Below are 21,606 nucleotides of genomic sequence, written 5' to 3'. Positions count from 1 at the left end.
AGAGTTATGAAGAAAACGTTGTGCCCATATAGCTTAGACCCAGTGGTTAGGAAATGATTAAAGAGAAAAATACAAAAATCTTGAGCAATACACCAGAAACATGTATAAGGATGGCAAGTAGGAGGAATTTCAGAAATGGGTTTGTTCTCAGTCCAACTTTCCTCTGCCCCAAACGGGATGAGGGGAACTTAAACCAGGTGTCATCGTCATGTCCTAAGAGGCAACATCAGAGGGAAGCAACCTCTGAGGGAGGAAGAGGCAGGGGACAGGGGAATGGGCATTCCTGGCAGAATGAACAGATGCAGCAGGCATTTCACACAGTGTTTTCAAATCCATGTGGCCTGTCATTCTCTTGTCGTACAAGAACAGCCGACACCAACAGAGCTTTTGGTGTGACTGTGGAGGGAAAGGAGGTGGAGGTGCCTCTCCAGTCTGCTTCAAGGATCTAAGGAAGCTTCATCTCCACCATAGGAAACAGGCTGAGAGGGAGCGATAAGTCTGCACTGTGAGCAAGAATTCTGAGAAAAGTGAGACATTTACAACTTCAGAGCGGCAGGGTTCTTGGGGAGGCTGGGGTCCAGGAATGGATGGAACGATGAATGGAAAAACTGTGCCGTGTTATCTGCCTGATTTTAAGAAACCCACGATCCCATGTTTCTCAGATCTGCCCTTTAGCAAATCTGTACCCTAGAACATCCCCAATCCACAGCGGCTCTCATCAGCACCATCTCCTGCTTCTTGTCTGCAGATGGCATACCTCACAAGTGGCAGACACACCAAGGAGCATAAATGACAGTAATAAGCTGTTACAACTGGCAAGTCTCATCAAAGACAGTCAGCTCAAACATGGTAGGAATTTGGGAGAATTTGGCAGAAGGACAAAGCAGGGAGGATACGGAGGCCAGAGCTCAGTGACCAAGAAAGTTGAGTGCACAGGCAAAAAGTCTGGGCTTGGGGTAAGAAAGTTGGCCTGATCCTCAGCTCCTCTATTGGGACTGGGAGCTCAGGCCATTCATGCTTCGCTGAGCCTTAGCCTCCATAAGTAGTAAAGTAGACAGGGGCAATGCATCACTCGGCCGTGACATGCACTTACCTCCCGAGAACACAGAGAATAGAATAGCACTAGGCAGCACAAATAATGTCAAACCTTACACTGTAATGAAAGAGTCCGTTCTCTGAGACTTGTCTCCAGAGCTGACATTTATGGGGTGGGGGTAGGGTCATGACAAGAAAAGCCAGAATGCCTCAGTAGGATGAGCCGGTTGTGTGTGAATATTCCCCTTTCCCCCTCCCCCATTCCATTTCCAGGCACTGTTTAAACAAATGCCATGCTATGGGTGGAATGAGATGGGTTGAGTGTCCTTACACGACCTCCTGGCACCTCCCACAAGCGTGAGCGAGAGTGAGGGGGTGAGTGATGGAGAGAGAAGGCTTGCACTTTCACTCTGCACAGACAAGCAAACCTTCAACGGCATTTCCATTATGGCCTGTAGCCTGCCCACCAGTTCCCATCAAATACAATTTTGCACACTCACCTGGCTTGCCAGTTTATCTTTGGGTTCACTGACAAAGCAAGTGTTCGCTTGTCTGGCACCCCCTTCAAACATGTACGTTATGACTCTATTCTATCAGAATCCAGCCACTTGAACTCAGCCCTTCCCCCAAAGCTTCAGGCTTAGAAAAAAGGATATTTGATAAAGGCTTGAGTCTCTTACATATCAGACTGAGCTCTTGCAGCTGTTCGGTCAAGCCACAGTTTTGAAGTGGTAGGATGTTCAACAAGGCACCCGCCACGAGAGCTTCCCACTTGAAGCCACCCCGAGCTTGTGAGGTAGGGACTAAGTGTGTGAATTCATTCAGCTCTGACCTGTTATGCTTTGGAAGGGCTTGGGTATGATGTGTGTAGTTTTCTTTCTCTCCACAATCTCCCAAGCATTGGACGATTATCAAGGCAGGTCCGGGAAGCGTCTGGTTCATTCCAATTCATTTATTCCCTGCATGCACACTGTGCAGTCTTAGGTTAACAGAACCTATGATGGTGTCTGACTTTTTATACGTGACGATGTGTAGAACCAAGACAGCCACACACATGAATTAATGACAACACACAGTATGAAGGAGCTTTAGACTTGAGGCTGATAACTGCTATGTGAAATGGGAAAAAAATGACTTAATTAATATTTCTGGGGCCTCAGTTTCTTGCTCTATAAAATGAAAGAACCGTTTTTCCCCAGGAGGTTCTGTCAGGATCAACCCACATTAGGATGGGCAGGCCACTAGAACATTAGCTATTAATACTGTTTTCTAGCTAGTGAGAGGATACGGCTTTAGGAGGTCAGCAGGACACACACGAGCGGCGGTGCAGCCACTTCTCCTGCTCACCCTCAGCAGCCAGCTATATTCCCACTGTGTCAGACTGCCGCACAAGCTCTTCTGTCCTTGCCCCAAAGCAACATGGCTTTGCTCTGGAGGCCACTACAGCTGGGTCTCAGGCCTACAACCAGCTGATGTATCACTTATGGAAAGATCTTTGCCTCCTTTGTAGAATCTGGACTGTATTAGATAGCAGACATCCCTGGAGGTGCTACTCAGAACCTGTGGAACCTTCAAGAAGTGGGTCTTCAGGTCATTGAGGAGCATGGAATTCTGTTTCTTTCCTTAACTGCTCCTTGGCTCCCTGAGATGAACAGCACCTTTCGTGAAGCTCTAAGTGATGAGGTCAGCCAGCCACACCTCCATACTTGAATCAAAGCAAAACTTTTCTTTGAAAGTTGATTGCCTCAGGTATCTGCTATAGTAGCAGAAGAGTGGTGAGCATACTACGTAGGTTCACAGAGAACCACTCCCCACCCCCAGGAGACAGTTACAATAATTTGTCCTACAGTACCTGACACATGGGATTTGCTCAGTTAATGTCTGTGGAGAAAGCCTAAGGGGAAACAACAGAGGTTGTTGGAAGAAGAACACCTCAGAGATGTGTGTAACAGAGAAGCATGTCTTGAGCACGGTGGATACCAGGCTTGGGGGAGTGGACTTATGGGAAGTCAGAGAAAGCTTCTGCCCTGGTAAAAATAATGAAGCCAGGTGGTAGCGGCACACACCTTTAATCCCAGTACTCGGGAGGCAGAGGCGTGGATCTCAGTGAGTTCCAGGACAGCCTGGTCCACAGAGTGAGTTCCAGGACATCCAGGGCTGTTAAACAGAAAAAGAAAAACCAACCAACCAACTAGTTCCAAGAAGCCACTGCAGAGGAAGAGGTCAGAAGCTGGTAATATGACAGAGGCAAGAAGTCACCTTGTGTGGACAATGGTGCCTAGAGTCTGCGGGCAAAGAGTACGAGTCATCTCCACAAACATTCAGTTCTGCTCATGATTCAGTTCTCTAAAACCTAATTTCCCACTTATTAAAGGAGTACAGTACATGTGCACTCTAGAAAATTTAGGAAGGGTAGGAAAGCACAAAGGGAGCTAAAATTACCCATCATCTGGCCATCCCGAGATAACTGTTTTTACACACCGCTGGCTTTCATGCAGTTGTTTCCCACTGTCTACACCTGTATCTAATAATATTGGTGTACTACTGTGCCAGTAACATGGCCCAGTTGTAGAAACAGTCACACATTGTGGAACCATTCACGAATGACACTGAACATATTTAAATAAGTATTAAAACCTCCACTAAACAGTGAATACATTTAAATAAACACTGCTCTTACAAATGCTGCTAACTAGTTTTCCCTTCTTAAAAGATTTAGTTTAAAATAAGGATGTGCCTGTGTCCATGTGTGGGGATGGCCCACAGAGGCCAGAAGAGATGGCCAGATCCCCTGGAGTAACAGGTGATTGTGAGCAACCCAGTGTGGGTGCTGGAAACCAAACTTGAGTCCTCGGCAAGAGCTGTGTGTGCTCTTACCACAGAGCCACCTCTTCAACTCTGAAACTGCTAGTTTTGAATGTCAGTGTGACCCTTGTCATGATTTACATTTGTTGCTTTTCATGTCTTCAGCTTTTCACCAGTGCAAAATCCTGCTGTGAAAACCCTTTCACACAGTTCTATGGCACTGCTAATTACCGCCAAGCTCAGGTGCCTGCAAGTGCATCCTCCTCTCCCCGACACCACTCTTCCTCTAGAGCTCTTACAGCCTGTTTCTCAACAACTGAGAGAGGCTGCATCACCTCATCCCCCTTACCACAGTCTCTCTCTCTCTCTCTCTCTCTCTCTCTCTCTCTCTCTCTCTCTCCTCTCTCTCTCTCTCTCTCACACACACACACACACACACACACACACCAGTGAAGGAATTCTGGCTCCTGAAACTGGGCCAGAATCAAGACTGATCATTAAAGTGTGTGTGTGGGGGAGCCAATTTGATAAGACTTTGCCTTCATCTCATTTTAGTTTTCATTCCTTCAACTGCTAAAAAGCATGAGGGTGTTTTTTCTTTTTCATACTTATAAGCTATTTGCCTTTCTTTTCTTTTTTTTTTTTTTTTTCTGAAAACCATCATGTCCTTGATGTTATCTCTTGGCCACTGCTTTATTAGGATGGTGTGGTGGTTTGAAGATGGCCCCATAGTCTCTGGCATTTGAAAGCTTGGTCCCCAGTTGTTGGCTGTGCTTGGGGGTAGTTTAGGAGGTGTGGCCTTCCTGGAGGAAGTATGTCACCGGAATTCAGGGCTTTGAGAGTTTAGAGCTCCAGCCTGTTCTAATTTGTGCTTGTGGTTAAAGGTGTGACCCCTCAGCTTCCTGCCCCTGCACCATGCCTTTATGGAGCCATAGTGGACTCCAGCCTTTGGGAGCCATAAGCCCAAACAAACTCTTTTATGAGTTACCTTGGTCATGGTGTTTTTGTCCCAGCAACAGAAAAGTAACTAACACAAAAGTTAAGGATTTTTAATCCATGTGAAAGACTAATACATAAGCCAACTCAATATTAACTCTACCTTTGCTGCAGATATATCTTTATTATTATATATTTTTTATATTTTATTGGATTTCTCATACTCGGAAATTATATGCAGTTGCCTTTATCATTTCATCTTCTTTTGTATTTTTTCATTGATCTGTGCCTTGGCATCCTTTCCACAAACAAAGCTTTGCTTTTCTTATTGATCTTTATGGTGTTGCGCTCTACTTCAACACTCGAAATCCAATTGAATTACTTTGTGACATGACAGAGCTATCAGAGGCCGGATGATGCTCCCTGCTCACAAAAGCTTGCAAAAATCCATCGGTGTTCACTTTTGAAAACCACAGCAGAGTGGATAAACTGGGGCATGTATTTAGTGCTGGCAGAGAGGCTTGTTCGCAAGATAATGCATTCCTGGACAATTATAACTCATGACAGCACATGACAGAAACCGTGAGTTTTACTTTCTCACTAAAGCAATCATCCAGGAATTAAAAAAAAAAAAAAAAAAACCTCCCATTTTTTTCTTCAATTGTTGAAATATGGTTACTTTGAATATGAGACATTCACGGAGCCAACAGCCAGGGAAGACCACTGGGGACACTGGCTGGGAAGTGAGGACAGTGCTGCTGCTAGAGAAGACCTATCTGTGCATGGGATTTTCTTTCCCCCCACCCTGCTCTGACAGGAAGAGAATTCAGGGCCCGTGTGTTTCAGCACACAGGGAAGATGATTAGATAAGGTTGTTATTCATATAAAGACAACAAGGGAAAAGGGACTAGTGGGGGAAGAGGTTTAAATGGGAGGAGGGGAGAGCAGAGGAAAGGGTGGGCCAAGTGGTAGCTAGCCCTAAAGCTGTTTGACAAAGTCATATTGGAACCTATTATTTTATAAGCTTCCATGTATACACATATATGTATATGTACATGTACTCATATCATATTCCATATGAATTTAATTGCAGTTACCCTAGATAGGGTTCTTCCCAGAAGCCACAGGTTAGCCAAATAAAACTCCCAGCCTAGGTGTATGATCCTTCCCTGTGCTGGCTAGTGTTTGTGTTGACCAGGAAGGGGGCCTGGCCTGTAGGCAAGTCTGTAGGACATATTCTTGACTGATGATTGATATGAGAAGGTTCCTGTCACTGTGGTCGGTGCCACCTCTGGGCAGGCGGTCCTGGTTACTATAAGAAGGCAACCAGACACGGGGAGCAAATCAGTAAGTGGCATCCCTCAATGGCCTCTGCATCAATTCCTGCCTCCAGGTTCCTGCCCTGGCTTCACTGGAAGGGCAAGATGAAACAAACCCTTTCCTCCTTAAGTTGCTTTTGGTCACAGTATTTTATCACAGCACTGAAAGTCCCTAATTAAGACACTCCCCTTAGGTTGATGGTCAGAGTTTTCTAGAGATCCACTAAACAATACAATCTATTGCCATTGCTCTTGGTTACTGTGTAGGTTTAGGTTTTGTCGTTGTTGTTGTTGTTGTTGTATTGTCTGCTTGACACAAGCTAGGGTCATTTGGGAAGAGGGACCCTCAACTGAGAAAAACTCTTCCATCAGTTTGGCCCACAAGCAAGTCTGTGGGGACATTTTCCTGATTAATGGTTGATGTAAGAGGGCCCAGCCCATTGTGGGTGCTATCACCTTGGGGTTGGGGGTCCTGGGTGCTATAAGAAAGCAGGCTGAGAAAGTCATGAGGAGCAAGCCAGTAAGCAACACTCCTCCCTGGCCTCTGCATCAGCTCCGGCTTCTAGGTCCCTGCTTGAACTTCCTTCCCTGACTTCCCTCAAGAATGGAGTATTACTTGGAAGTATAGGACGACATAAACCCTTTCCTCCCCAATTTGATTTTGGTCCTGGTGTTTACCACAGCAATAGAAACCAAATCAACGCAACTACCCATCAGAAGACTGTCACACTTTGGTGACAGGACACGGACAAACCAAGCTGGTATTGGCGCGGAAGCTGACTAGCTTTCATAGTAGCGGAAGTTCTGGGAGAGGGATCTTCAAAAGGCCTATACAGCCACGAGCCTTGTGAGTTATGATAATGACTGGCATGGCAGATATGCCCTTGTGTTCAACAGTGGTCCAGATGTTGCTAAGCCATGTTCTGACTAGACTTAAGGCCCACTCCACAGGAAGAAACACATGCCTGCCACCTTAAATTTGGAGAAGAACCCACAGTTGTGGTGTTCACAGGTCCCAGGAGTAAATAGACTACTATCATTTTGCTAAATGGATATAGTACCAAACTCCCTCTCAAGTCCTAGCTCTCTACCCACAGATTAGCACAGATCTCAGGCCTCATCAGAGAAGTGTTTGTGCAGTGAAAGGCAGCTACCACAGACGTTCACAGCACATCAAAATGCAGAGAACAAGTGAGTGTGCAGTGTTCATCAAATGTGACATCAACATCACACACCCTCCCCAAGTCTCAGGGGCCATCAAGGAAAGAGGGGTAGAAAGACCGTAAGAGCCAGAGGTTGGGAATGATCAGGGGGTCTGAACACAACAGGGTCACTGCACCCATGACCAACTCACAACAGTTGTGCTAGCCTGTGTAAGACCATAAAATCAAGCCAGTTCACACTTCAAGGTAGAGGGGTTCAGGAGCCTCCCAACCCCTAGTTGAGGAGCTGTTGACAGTTGATGGCTTCTTGGACACAGTCAGGTTGTTCTAAGGATGCTGACCTTTGGATGGTTCCCCAGCATGGGCAGCACAAATTGGATGATTATGTAGGGTATAAAAGAAAAAGCCATGAAACCGGGAAGGGGTAGGGGTGGATCTAGGAGGAGTTCTTGGAGGAATGTGTGGATATGATCAAAATACATTATATGCACGTATGAAAATTTCAAAGGATGAGCAAAAATGTATTTACATTACACAATATGAAAGGCAATAAGAAATTGAAGCTCATGACACACAAGCTTTCATATTCAGTCATTTGTCACTCAACAACAGCTTCCTTTCAACCTTGCTTCTTTGCTACCCTACCAGGTGTTTTTAAAATCATAATTAATACCCTGTTTCCTGAGCACACAGTAAATCCAGTCCGGTTAATCTAGCATTTTTATCAAGCCTATTTCACTTTATCATCTTAGCCTTATTGGTCAGCTAGTCCCACGGAAACAACACAGGTTTTTGGTGGATCTGCAGTGACAAGTGATTCATCCAGAATGGCATGATTTTGGGTTCTGAACTCTTGTTTTTCTTCTAGTATGATATGAACTCAAATAACACCATGAAGAGCCTGGAACTAGTTTAAAAAGCTACAGATCACAGTACCTTAGGTAAGGTCACTCGGCCCTCTTCTATTTTTCAAGAGCCTTTATTGTTAAGTGTCAGTGACAGCAGTCACACTGCTACACAACCATCATGACCATCCATCCACAGAACTTAGCTTCCAAACCTGACTTCCCTCCTCTATGATTTCCCCACCCTGGGCACCTCTTATGAGTGGAATCATGAGTACTCGCTCTCTGCAATGGCTTATTTCACTTACATAAACGTACTATGGAGAGATGGCTCTGTGGTTAAGACACATTCTACTCTTCCAGAGGACCTGAGTTCGGTTCCCAGCACCCACACTAGTTGTTCTCAACCTGTAGCTCCAGCTCCAGGTGATGTGGGCGCGTGAATCCATGTGCATATCCCCACACAGAGACATATATTCAGACACATGATTAAAAATAAAAACAAAAGTTATTTTGAAAATTCACATGCTGCGGCATGCATGGACTGATTCCACTTTAAAGAGAAGTAAGATGCCGTTGTAAGTGTGTACCATGTTGTACCGACCCATTCATCCCTGGACAAACGTATGTTGTTTCCACCTTTGGGGTGTGAATAGCACTGCTGAGAATGTAGGCATTTAGCTATCTCGCCACATCCTTGCTTCTGGTTTCTTTCATTTCAATTATAGAACCAGGAATAGCATTGCTGGTTCCTAACGTAGTTCTATTTTTAATTTTTTGAGGAACTGTCAGACAGGTTTCCATAGCATTTGAAATTCCTAAGAGCCGTGCACAGGATTCTAATTTTTCCACTTCCTCACCACACATCCTTCTTGGGTTTTAAGCTCTTTGGTTTGCTAGGCCTCTCTCTATTCGGTAAGTACACTAGGTGCTGGGATACAATGGGCAGCAAGACAGATCCTGCCTGCCCTCAAGAAGCCTGTGATCCACATGGAACAGGGACAGAGGGAGGAGGGGTGATAAAAGGGAGTGCGGAGCTGAAAGCCAGATCTGCATCTCGGAGACCTTCCTATGTCTACCGCCACACAGAGGCAGCAAGAGAAACTGATGGGGGAGGTCCTTCTGTGTATGTGTTTGTCTTATTGGTTGATAAGTAAAGTACTGTTGTCCAATAGGAAAACAAGATAGGTGGGACTAGGAGTCAAGGAGGATTCTGGGAAAGGTAGGAGAAAGCGCAGAGTCACCATGTGAGCCCGGAAACAGAGGACACTTCCGCTGGTGTCCGATAAGTCTTATGAAATATATAGGTTTATGATAATTAAGACTGAGCTAGCAGATGAGAAATCCTAGTCATTGGCCAAGCAGCATTTGTACTTAATATAAGTCTCTCTGTGTTACTTGGGACTTTAACGTGGCAGCGGGCAGAACTTGGGCAGCCTGGTGGACTTACTGTTACAAGAAACCACTGGGTGGACTCTAATATATAACATAGTTCACAAACTTAAAAACACATTTAAGGGTTGGAGAGATGACTCAGTGGTTAAGAGCACTGGCTGCTCTTGGAGGGGACCCAGGTTTGGTTCCCAGAACCAGCATGGTGGCTCACAATCATCTGTAACTCCATTTTCAGAGGATCATATACCTTCTTCTGGCCTCTGCAGGAACTGCATGCATATGGTGCTATGATGTAGTCAAAAACCACATAAATATATTTTTCCTTATGAGAAATGGATTCTCTGCTTCCCTTGGCCAGACCTAATATATCAATTTGGATGGGTGAGAGAGCCTTACATGGATTAAAACGTGAGTAGCTGGGAACAGTGGGTACTAACTGGCAGCCTGTTTTGAAGGTTTTTAAGCAGTTGAGCTGAGAATAGTTTGTATTGACTGCTGAGCTCCAAGTGCTTGCTTGAGAGCTGTGTAGTCCAGTGCAACAGCCACCAGGCACATATGACTAACACACAAGAAGCCTGGTTGGTCTGAACGGAGATGCATTTTTACATGCAGAACACATACCAGGCTTCAAAGATGGGTGGAGGGAGAAAACCCCATTTATAATTTTTTCTGTTTCCTTTTTGGTTTTTCTGTGTAGCCCTGGCTGTCCTGGAACTTGCTCTGTAGACTAGGTTTGCCTCAAACTCACAGAGATCCTCCTGACTCTGCTTCCTGAGTGCTCAGATTAAAGGCATGTGCCACGATGTCCAGCTCGGACATACTGTTTAATGTACTGTTATGTGTAATTTACATCCAGGATTGTGGCACAGGCCTATGATCCCAGCACTAGGGAGACTGAGGCAGGAGAATCAAGAGTTCCAGCCTGGCCTGTGCTGTGTAGCATAGTGAGATCACTAAGGAATGAACTCTGAAGTGGCATAATTGCCACTTCAATGCCACATGCATGCAGTTCATGCACATGCATGCAGACTGCCAGAAATGAAAACATTTCAGTTGTTTTATTTGCCTTGTATGTACCTACAGGAAAATGTAAAATATTGTGCATGGCTTACACTCTGCTTTGACTGGACAACTCTTTTCTACAGCTCCTGCTAGCATATTACATTTGGTACTTTCCTCCTAAGAAACTGTCATTTGAATTATGTCCTATTTTTTTATAACATACAACAAAATAGTCTATGAGTTAAGAAAGAAATCAGTTCCAAGCTTGACACTGCCCATTTCTTTAAATAAACTGTTGTGCGCATAGGAAAATCTGACATCATAGTCTTGCATTATTTTACATCACATTTATTTCTCACTGGCTGTTCGTTAATTGTCACTCCAACATTTAAGTGATGGATTAAGCTGTTCGTTTTTCAGTTCATGCATTTTAAAATGAAACCTAGTCTGTTCAGGTGAACCCTTTTCACTGAACACTTATGGCTGCTATTACAGCAATTATGCCACTTCAGAGTTCATTCCTTAGTGATCTCACTATTTTTTAGAACTTTTAATACTGAAATAGGGGACTGACAGTCAAAACTAGTTTCCAGTAGGAATTGGCTCCAAACCAAGAGCAAAGGAATTGCTTGTGTGTATGTGCATATGTGTGCACAGATGTATGTCTGTGAGTGTGTTCTGTCTGTTTATCTGTAAACAAAGACAATCACCCACATCATTGCAACTTTCTTAGCAAATTAGATGTATTACTATTAAATGGGATTCTAGTTTTAAGAATTTAATTAAATTTAATTTACATGAATACATGTGTGTCTGTGTACCCACACACGCAGGTGTCGTTGGAGTCCCGAAGAGGGTGTCACATACAAAATCAGAACAGGCTGGTGGCTGCTGAGCCATCTTTCCAGCACTTACATTTTAATATCAGATAGCCAAGTCTTAAATTCTTGTAGACTAAGAACCTCAAGAGGGACCCTGATTTCCCATGACCTGGCTGGGACTCTCTAAAGTTTCCAATAGAAACAGAAACGAGAAATGTGATGGATACAGAAAAGTTAGAAATGTTGCCAAGTTAGAAAATCTAATCTGAGAACTGCAGTTTGGTCCTGGGTCCTAAGATGTCAACTCAAGATGGACTGGGAACAATTTCATATGCAAAGCCAAACCAAAACAAAATAACCCAGAGTCACCTGAAATTCTCCCTATTGTACAAACCAATAATCGCAGCATTTGGGACATACAGGTAGAAGAGGGTCAAGGTCATCACCGGCCACCCAGTGAGTCTGGGGCCAGCCTGGGCTACATGAGACCTTGTATCAAAAAAAACAAGCCCCCCACACAAATTCTTAATAAATATACTCATATATTTCCCATCTAGCTGGATCCTTTTAGCCAGGCATATTCCTACCTAAGCTGGCCTTTGTTCTGCATGTTGTGGCTGTTTATAAACACTTCTGTGTTGTTCAGGAATGCACTTGAGAAAAGAGCAAGCAGGTTGGGTGTGGTGGCACACACCTATAACCCCAGCACTTGGGAGGGGAATCAGCAGCTCTAGATCAGTTATACAGAAGTGGAAGGCCCGCCTGGGCTTCATAAGACCTTGCCTCAAAAATTAGTAAGTAAGTAAGTAAATAAATAAATAAAGCACAGATAAGCAATTCGAGAATAATTTTAGGCCAACTGAGACTCATTTTCTATGTTTTAAAAATCTAAATATGCACAACTATATCTACAGGTACACATCTATTCATAAATTAAACACACAGACTGATAGACAGGCACATATATTCTATGCAAACATTCATACTACTCATGATCTGTGGTCTATCTACTTAGCCATTAAGTAGTCAGAAAGAGTCCTATCAGCATAGAAATGTGTAAACACCACACACATGCATGCACGCACGCACGCAGGCACTCACGCACGCCCACATGCCCAGGCTGAGGACTCCTCACAGGTGGGGGTGGGGGAGGGGGCATTAAGTTTCAGGGCTCACTATCACATGGAGATCCCAGATTCCTCTCCCACACTGCTGCAGAGTAAGGCTAGTTCTTATTATCTAACTTAGCTTCATGTTTCTACTGCATCTCAATTCCATTTGTTACTTAATCTGCAGTCAGTTAAAGGCCTGCGTATATTTGTAAAGTTGTGAATATGTGCAGCTGTCAACTGTGGCCATGGTTACAGACATTGTTCTCTGCAAACCATATCTTCCCCATAGCTACACTTTATTTAGCACAGATCAAGTTATCCAGCACAAGTTATCAGCGGGATTCTAGATGCCTCTTAAACATCTGAAATCCAAGAGAAGGCACTTACCATCGTGCTTAAGACAAATGGCAGTCTTAGCTGACATAAATCACCACAGGATTTTACGCATGGGACATGAGGGGCGTTTGTTGACATTTCACTTGATGCTCAGGTTTTTGCTTACTTCTCCACTCAGTAGACCAAGATTCATGCCTCTGATTTAGAAATGACTGAAAACTATTTAAAAATAGTCAGGCTGCTTCCTAAAATACATTTTTTTCCAACTGACTGGCCACAGAGGGTCCCTGGAGATTTGTCCGGGGAAAATGAGTCTATCTCAGAGTTAAAATTTTAAGTGAGCTTCCTTTTTGCCAGCATGCAGAATTTCTTAATATGCAATCAACAGACAAAAATGTTAAACTCGCTAAGCACTGGCTGCTCTTCCAGAGGACCCAGGTTCAATTCCCAGCACCCACATGGTGGCTCACAACTGTCTACAATTCCAGGAGACTCAACAATCTTCTACAGGCAAAACAACAATGTACATTAAAAATAAATAAATAAATTAAAAAACCCCGAGGACTAGGACAGATGCAGCTGGCTGGCATTTAATATTTTTGTTTTAGATATTAAGATCCAATGCAGGGACTGTGCATTCTATCACTGAGCCACATACCAAGACCTTTGAACAATCTTTAATCCTTTTCATGAGAGCAACTCAGGCTAAGGCTCTCACAGGTGGTTTAGGAGTCCCAAGATCATCCCTATTCTATGATGTAATACAAGCACCCCCCTCACCCCATGCTATGATGTAACACAAGCACCCCCACCCCATGCCATGATATTCAACTAGAGAAAGAGAACTGATGTTGCAAAAATCTTTGATGCCCTGACATAACTCCGAGGACCGCATGTAATTCAATAAAAAGGCTAGAGCACAGACAATATTTTTTGAGCTTCTGAAGTGTCCGTTAAGAATGTCAGTTTCTCAAACTAATATTGTCAGAAAAATCTCCTCTGACTCCCATGGCTGTTTCTGCTAATATTCTCGGCCCACTTCCCTAACAGAAACCCAAGATACTTTCTGTGTTAGCTTCCAGTTTCTTCCCTTGTATTTTACTGAATTTTCAAGTGAGGGCTTTCCCTTTGTCTCTGTTTTGTTAGCATTTGGCTCCTGGCAAACAGTACTTTTATTCTCAATAAACAAGGGGTGGATTTTAAAGACAGTCAAGTCTCTGTCCTGGAACGGTTTGCAATGGCACCGCCCACCCTGGGGTTTCCTGGGCATCACCAGCTGCAAGCTAAAGGCAGGCCACTTACATACCAATGCCATCAGAGGGCTCACATTTCAGATCCCGAAGGAACCCAACTGCCCTTTGGTGGGTTATCCCTCAGAGCATGGACAGACTCCTACCTGGAATGCAGACGGAGCATGCGCTTCAAAAATTTCTTGGGTAACTCCAGGTTGCAGAATGTCTGTGAGCGCCAAAAGATATTCTGGACCCTCTGACTTCACTTGCAAGTTTGGTGTAGACATAGCCTTCAAGACCGATTTTCTTGCTGGTATTAATTTTTGAAAACTACCGGATTTCACTGTTGGCCTACAATCTGCCTTCTTAGTGATAGGCTCTACTTCAGTTCTAGCGTCAGCCCGGATGAGTGCAGGTCCCCAAGCCTGATGACTGGCCAGGTCTCTTCATCCTGTGGAATCTCTCCCTGTGATCTCTGAGTTCTCTCCTCTGAGTAGCTCATCAGCAATTCAAATGTAACCTGACCAAGATTGTTGTCTAAGACTCGCAGGCAAGTCCTGCCTGCGAAGCTGCTCAACCCTGACACCCGACTCCCGTCTACTCTCATAGTTTTGCCCTTCTGGCCACCGAGCCTCGGACTTGCTGAGGGAATTTTTATGAAAGGCTCTAGAATCCTCTTAAATAACTCACTGTTCTTCTGGAAGCCATAAAAGAAGAGCGGCTCTGGTTTTCTGATGCCCTAGCACCCTGGGGACACAAAGTCAGCACAGTTCCACAGTTAGAGGTAGAAGCCACAACCCCACCCTCCACTTTCCTGCCCTGGCTGCTATGCAGTTACCTGAAAAGAGTAACATTTGATCCTGCTTTACCTTTGATAATGTATAAAGATAACTAGGACTGGACTTTGTGGCTGTGCCTGTTAACCCAGCTTGGGAGGCTGAGGCAGGAGGATTGCTAGGAGTCCAAGGCTAACCTGGGCTACATGGCACATTCCAAGCCACTTTGGACTACAGATTATCAAAAACAAAATGATATAGTGCACAATATTTAAATGTTGGATCAATGTATTCTTTTTATTTATTTAATTTTATTATTATGTACATTGGTGTGAAGGTGTCAGATCCCCTGGAACTGGGGTTATAGACAGTTATGAGCTGCTATGTGGGTGCTGGGAATTGAACCCAGGTCCTCTGGAAGATCAGCCAGTGCTTTTAACCACTGAGCCATCTCTCCAGCCTCAGGTGAATATATTCTTAAAAAGTGACACCCACAGAGGTTCCCAGTGCCTCGCAGAACTGCTCTGATAGACTAAAAGTGGGAGTAATTGGTACAGAGATCTGCACACAAGGACCTGCACACCTGGAATGTTACCTCTTGTCTTTCAAACCAGAAGAAGAATCTCCTGCAGATGAGGGGATTCTGCAGGAAGGTCTAGAAGAGGGAGACTTGTCCTTTGTGAATCCAGGTCAGAGGTGATGTGATGTGGCTAACCCCAAATGATAGGAGATGGATCCTTACTTCCTATGGGCAAATCAACTTTGAACTCACCCTCAGAACCAAGTTCACTTTGTATGCTTCTATTCCTTATGTCCTTACAGGGATTTTTAATTATAGCAAGGATCTTAGGCTCCATTGATTCCAATCCCTTTGTATCACAGGTGAGAACACAAACACACATATCACCAAGACCAGGCCAGGCAGGGACTACAAGGATGGAGTCCAGCAGTCAGGCTCAACACCCAGACGGTCTATTATCGAAAAGTTGTCGTGTTCTGTAAACTTCCCCATCTCAGCAGGCATTATCACCTTCTCTAGTCATAGTTCAAATTGGCAAGGCCCTCATCTTTGAATTTTTAAAAATTTTTTCATTTATTTTCATTTTGTGTATGGGTGTTTTGCCCGCATGTATGTATGTGTGATCATGCACTACGTGTGTGCAGTGCTCATGAAGGCCAGAAGAGGGCATCAGATTCTCTGGAACTGGAGTTATAGACAGTTGTGAGCTACTGGAACCTGAACCTGGGTCCTCTGCAACTCCAGTATCAAGTGTTCTTAACTACTGAGCCATCTCCCCAGCCTTGTTGTCATTATTTTTTTGTTTCCTATCACCTCCTTGAGTAAGTCATATAAACATTTCCTTACCCTCTGCATATCTATCACCTGCCAGAAGGAACTTCTAGCCAGGATGGAATTTGAGAATGTAGGCTGTCCATTTCTTTATCGTATTTTATTTATTATTTATTTCCTTATTTCCTGCCCCCAAAGTAGCCAGATTCACACTGCTAATAAGAACTTGGAAGTCTCACCACAGCAACCTTTCTTTATCGTATTTTATATGCAGTATTCTGGGCTGACTCAGTCACCTTGGTTTCTTGGGTCCAACCTGGAATTGTCACTTCTGCGCATAATTAAATGGCTCTGGTTTTCTCAGTGACGCTGGTCCTCTTTCCTTTCCACAGATCCTGCTGAACTGGCTCCTGTTTCCCAGAGGCTGCAGCCCAGCTTCCTGCCGTTTCTCCATCACCTGATAAATGCAACTCTGCTTCAGTCCCTCACTTTAATTCTGTATCATGATGCTTTCCTGCTAGCATCAAGTTGACCTCCCCACTCGCCTCCCCCAAACTCCTGAAGGGTTTGTCTGTGTAGCCCTGGCTGTCCTGGGACTCACTTTGTAAACCAGGCTGGCCTCAAACTCATAGATCTGCCTGCTTCTGCCTCCCAAGTGCTGAGATTAAAGGTGTGTGCACCACCACCGCCCAACACCCTCCTCACTTTTATTTTTAGACTTTACACTTATCTTTCCCTTTGGATTCACTTCTCTTTTGACTCAGAGTCATTGCCAAGGTTTCTCTCTCTGACCATTGTTTCCATTCGGCAGCACATGGTTTTCACTTCACAGGGCCATTTGAGTAGTGGTCCATCCTGCACTTGCTTTTTTTTTTGGCACATTTTATGTAAGAAAAACATAATTTTGTCTAGACACTGAAGACAAGGATGTAATTATATCACTAGACTCACGATAAATGATAAATGGGTTTTTATTGGGAAACAATTACACAGAAAAGTACAAAGAACCACAGCAGCAATTCCCTGCTTTTCCTACCGGATCCGCTGACCCAACAGAAAGAGAACACCAAGGAAAGCCACATCTCAGGCTCCTCTCTTTCCACTTCCGTCTGCCTGAGGCCACGCCCAAGGAAGTGTGGCCACTTTTACAAGTTCACTGACAAGACACCTACAATTCCCCTTTTAGTCTAAAGAAGACTGTTTTAAGCCTGATGCAAAAACTATATACAATGATAACAAATGTCAAGTATACTCCAGGAAAAGGAAAGGTAAACATACACAGACTAAAACCTACTATCAGCAAGAGCAAACATTGAGCAATAGATGTCCATATCCAATATACATGTCCAGTATCAGGGTAAAGGCATGATAGAGATTACTCTGATAGCACTCCTAATCTGGAAAGTCTAAATCTTGTCTATCCAAGATAAGAGAGGATATTGCTATGACTGTCTAGTCTTCAACCTCATCAAAGACCTGAAGAGGAAAATAACAATACTAGTGTAGGCTGGAAGTGCAAGTGTGTGACTTCCAAAGGTGCAAGGGAAGACAGAAACAGCAGGCTACCTGCAAAGTCACCCAAGGTCTCACAGCAACGTCGGGGCAGCCAACTTTGGAGTTGAAGAAAGATAGTTATGGTTATGGTTTTCCTTAGTTATGATAAAAGATAAGTTACATATAAGACTTTAGACTCAAAAAGATAGGATAGATGATAGAATATTTTCTTTAAATCTTGATAAATGTTAATGGACCAAATATTGTAACTATAGTTCTTACTTGATAACTGTTTTGTTATATATAATCTTACTCTGTTAAAGTTAAAACATTTCTTTTTATTTAGACAGAAAAGAGGGGATCATGGGGGTTGTCCCATGTATATGCTTAATTTATTGGTTGATGAATAAAACACTGTTGGCCAATAGGGCAGCAAGATAGGTGGGGCTAGGAGACGAGGAGAATTCTGGGAGGTGTAGGCAGAAGAGTCATCATGTGATCCCTGGAAGAGAGGAGGCGTTCTCTGATAAGATAAGACCATATAGAGACACATAGATGAGTAGTTATGGGTTAACAATTAAGACAGAGAAAGCCAATAAGAAGTCTTAGTCATTGGCCAACAGTATTATAATTAATATAAGTCTCTGAGTGTTCATTTGGGGTGACGAGGCTGTGGGACCAGGCTGGCGGGAAGAGTGCTCGTAATAGGACAAAGGTAGGATGCACCTGTAATCCCAGCACTAAGAATTCAGAAGCAAGCTGGGCGTTGGTGGTGCACACCTTTAATCCCAGCACTCCGGAGGCAGAGGCAGGTGGATCACTGTGAGTTCGAGGCCAGCCTGGTCTCCAGAGTGAGTGCTAGGATAGGTTCCAAAGCTACACAGAGAAACCCTGTCTCAAAAAACAAAAAACAAACAAAACAACAACAACAAAAAGAATTCGGAAGCAAAAGGATCATAGTTGGAGGCTAGCCTGGGCTATGTGGTGAGACCCTTTGAAAATGTGAAGGGCTTATAATATAGGTCATGACATGCTCAAGGCCCTGGATTTAATTTCTAACTCTGAAAATAAATAAGTAAGTAAGTAAGTAAATAAATAAATAAACAAATAAAAGGACTATAAACTGGTAGACATTCTCAAGTTGAGGACACATAGTCAGAAATCTAAGGTCTACACCGTCCCATAGAACAGAAATGATATCACTATAGGCATGCTGATGGCTGGAACATGACCTCAGTTCAGCTGGTTTCTGAACAAGGAGGAGCCAGATGTCAGCCTCCTGGTTTAGTCACCTGCCCATCCATCTCAGTGGCTAATAGAGCCCCAGGTGCTGCATCCCACTTCACAGAAGTTCCTCCCATCTAACAGCGAGTCTCTAGCCGCATCTCACCCCAAGCACAACTGACCATTTATTTGGAAACATGACTGATTCTACATGGATGTGCCTGACATTTGGAACCAACATGTTCCCACAGCTTCCTGAGTGGTTCACGCTCACATCCCCATAGCTTGGGTTTACCAAGTAATTAAGAAATGAGGGTTAGGGGGCTGGAGAGATGGTTTAGGGGTGAAAAGCACCGACTGTTCTTCCAGAGGTCCTGAGTTCAATTCCCAGCAACCACATGTTGGCTCACAACCATCTGTAATGGGATCTGGTGCCCTCATCTGGTGTGCAATACATGATAAATAAATAAATCTTTAAAATAAAGAAATGAGGAGTATACCACTCCCTTGAAAGGGCTCCTGGAATCCCAGCGATTGCTTCAATGAACAGCCTCCATGTTTAAATACTACCGTTATTAGCAAATACACATTGTGACAAATGATTGGGAAACCAGAATGGTCCAGGACTTTCACATTCAGGGGCACGATGAACTTAAGTGGATTTGCACATATCCAATGAGATGTGAAACTCTCTGAAACATGGTCTAAGTACTGAAGTAAAGGAATATGGATGTTTTCAAACTAAAGCAGGAATCCCTCTTCCTCCTCCAATGTCAGGCTTATTAACTGTAGCCATAGGACTGACAGCATAGGTCAGGATTGAGAGTTCCAGCTGCCACTTGAGTCTTGTATGAGTGGCTACATCTCTGTCACCCTAGCCTTCTACAACTCCATTCAGGCCACCATGCAGAATGAATGTCACCACTTTCACTGGAGTTTGCTTGGACTGCTTGAACAGTATGAAACTAGACAAGCTCATGTCACCCCCACAGCCCATCCTGGCACTTCTTCCTCCACCACCAAATTGCTGCTTAGCTTTCCCTCATTATTTTCCAACTGCCTGTCTAGGAATTGAAGATGGAATTTTATTTTTATTTACATGTCTGTCTGTCTGTCTGTCTATCTGTCTGTCTGTCTGTCTGTTGTATGTGCATGTGAGTAGTTGCACGAGGAGGCCAGAAGAGGGCAACAGATCCTTTGGAGCTGGAGTTACAGGGTGTTGTAAGCTTCCTGACATGGGTGCTGGGAACTGAACCCAGGTCCTTTGTAAGAGCATCCAATGCTTTTAACCAATGAGCCATCTCTCCAGCTCTGAAATTTATTTAATTTTGCTTATTAAGATTCTAAGTTTTGAAATGCTATTTAAAATGCTTAAATATCTAGAATCATTTCGTTGTCATTATAGACTTTCATATACTTTAACAGTGCCAACAAGAATATAGTTATAGACATAGTTTTAAAATATTTCAGGATACTTGTAATGGTATAAATATCTACCACTTTATGCTTGGTGACACATCTTTTTTAGGATGATGTAAGTACATTAGTTAATTTTGTTTGAATATAGTAATCACAAGTCCACTCCTTATTCCCCTAGAAGAACTTCTTTATAAGGCATTTACAATAAAGAAATAAGCCACTCCGTACATTGCTTGTATTTCAAATGTAGTTGGAGAAATACTATCACTATCTCTAACAGATTCACAAAATATACCAAAGTAACAGTGGCAAAATTTCTTATGTGTATGTAGATGTGTAAGAATGTGTGTGTGTGTGTGTGTGTGTGTGTGTGTGTGTGTGTGTGTGTGTAGAGGGAGAGAGAGAGAGATTGAGCATGGCCACCAAGCCTCAGGAATCTTCCTATTTCCACCTCCCCAGCACTGGAGCTACAACATAAGCCACCATGCCTACCTAGCTACTTCATGTGAGTTCTGGGGATTGAACCCACGACCTCGTGCTTGTGGGGGTCAGGGCTTATTAAACTGAGCTGTCTTTCCCTGGTCTAACTTTCTCTGAACAAAATCCATAGTAGATGACAATTGCAACTATTAGAAACCCTACTCACACAGGCATTATATGTTTATAAAGATACGTTCTAATTAACTTGTTATGTTGGCATACAAAGTAATGGGTTTCAATATGCCATTCTATACATATGAGAATTTGTTTTTGCAAATTAACTGACACTGTAAGCGCTTCATATTTTTAGTCTAGTCTACTTAATTGTTTTTCGCTGACCTTGACTCACAGAACTAATTTTTCTGAAGATTCTCAAGAATAAAATGTGGGAGCTGGAGAGATGACTCAGTGGTTAGAGCACTGTCTGCTCTTCCAGAGGACCTGGGTTCTATCCAGCATCTACATAGCAGCCCATGACCATCTGTAACTCTAGTTTCAGAGGGCCTGACGCCCTCTTCTGGCTTCTATGGATACTGTACACTTGGGTGCACAGACATGCATTCAGGCAAAACACCCACATACATAAAGTAAATCAATAGATAATAACATATTTAGAGGAATGAAAACGTGGACTCTGGAGCTCACAGCATTTTCTGATTCTGGAAGTGGTGTGTTACTCAGAGACATTTGCCAGGCTGCCAGAGCATTGGCTGTGAGAGGCTGGGGCCTCTGGTGGCCAAGAGAAGACACCAAAGCTGTATGGGCTACACCTACCCCGTTTTCTAGGAACAATGGCTTCCTGATAAATGATTTTGCAAGTTACTCGTTAAAACTTGGCTTTGCAAAATTTGTTTTTGGTCTGGTTACCATCGTCAAATTTCCTATTTATACTGACTAAGCGTGTTAGGTTACTGTCTTCAC

At 43.6% G+C, this 21,606-nt stretch overlaps 1 protein-coding gene across 3 annotated transcripts in view; it reads right to left on the bottom strand.

Annotated features, from left to right (window-relative positions):
- The window catches only part of Fry (FRY microtubule binding protein), a 378,278-nt gene that overhangs the window by 338,249 nt on the left and 18,423 nt on the right, over nt 1–21,606 (bottom strand). Inside the window, exon 2 of one of the 3 annotated variants that reach the window (XM_035443184.1) lies at nt 16,365–16,525. The exons of the other annotated variants lie outside the window; for them this stretch is intronic. The gene's annotated coding sequence lies outside the window, so the exon portion shown is untranslated. The remainder of the gene's footprint in view (nt 1–16,364; nt 16,526–21,606) is intronic. 3 annotated transcript variants of the gene reach the window in all.

The sequence above is a fragment of the Cricetulus griseus genome, chromosome 4 (assembly GCF_003668045.3).
Source record: "Cricetulus griseus strain 17A/GY chromosome 4, alternate assembly CriGri-PICRH-1.0, whole genome shotgun sequence".
NCBI classification, from domain to species: Eukaryota; Metazoa; Chordata; class Mammalia; order Rodentia; family Cricetidae; genus Cricetulus; species Cricetulus griseus.
Note: the sequence above shows the minus strand (reverse complement) of the source record. Positions and strands in the feature narration are given on the sequence as shown.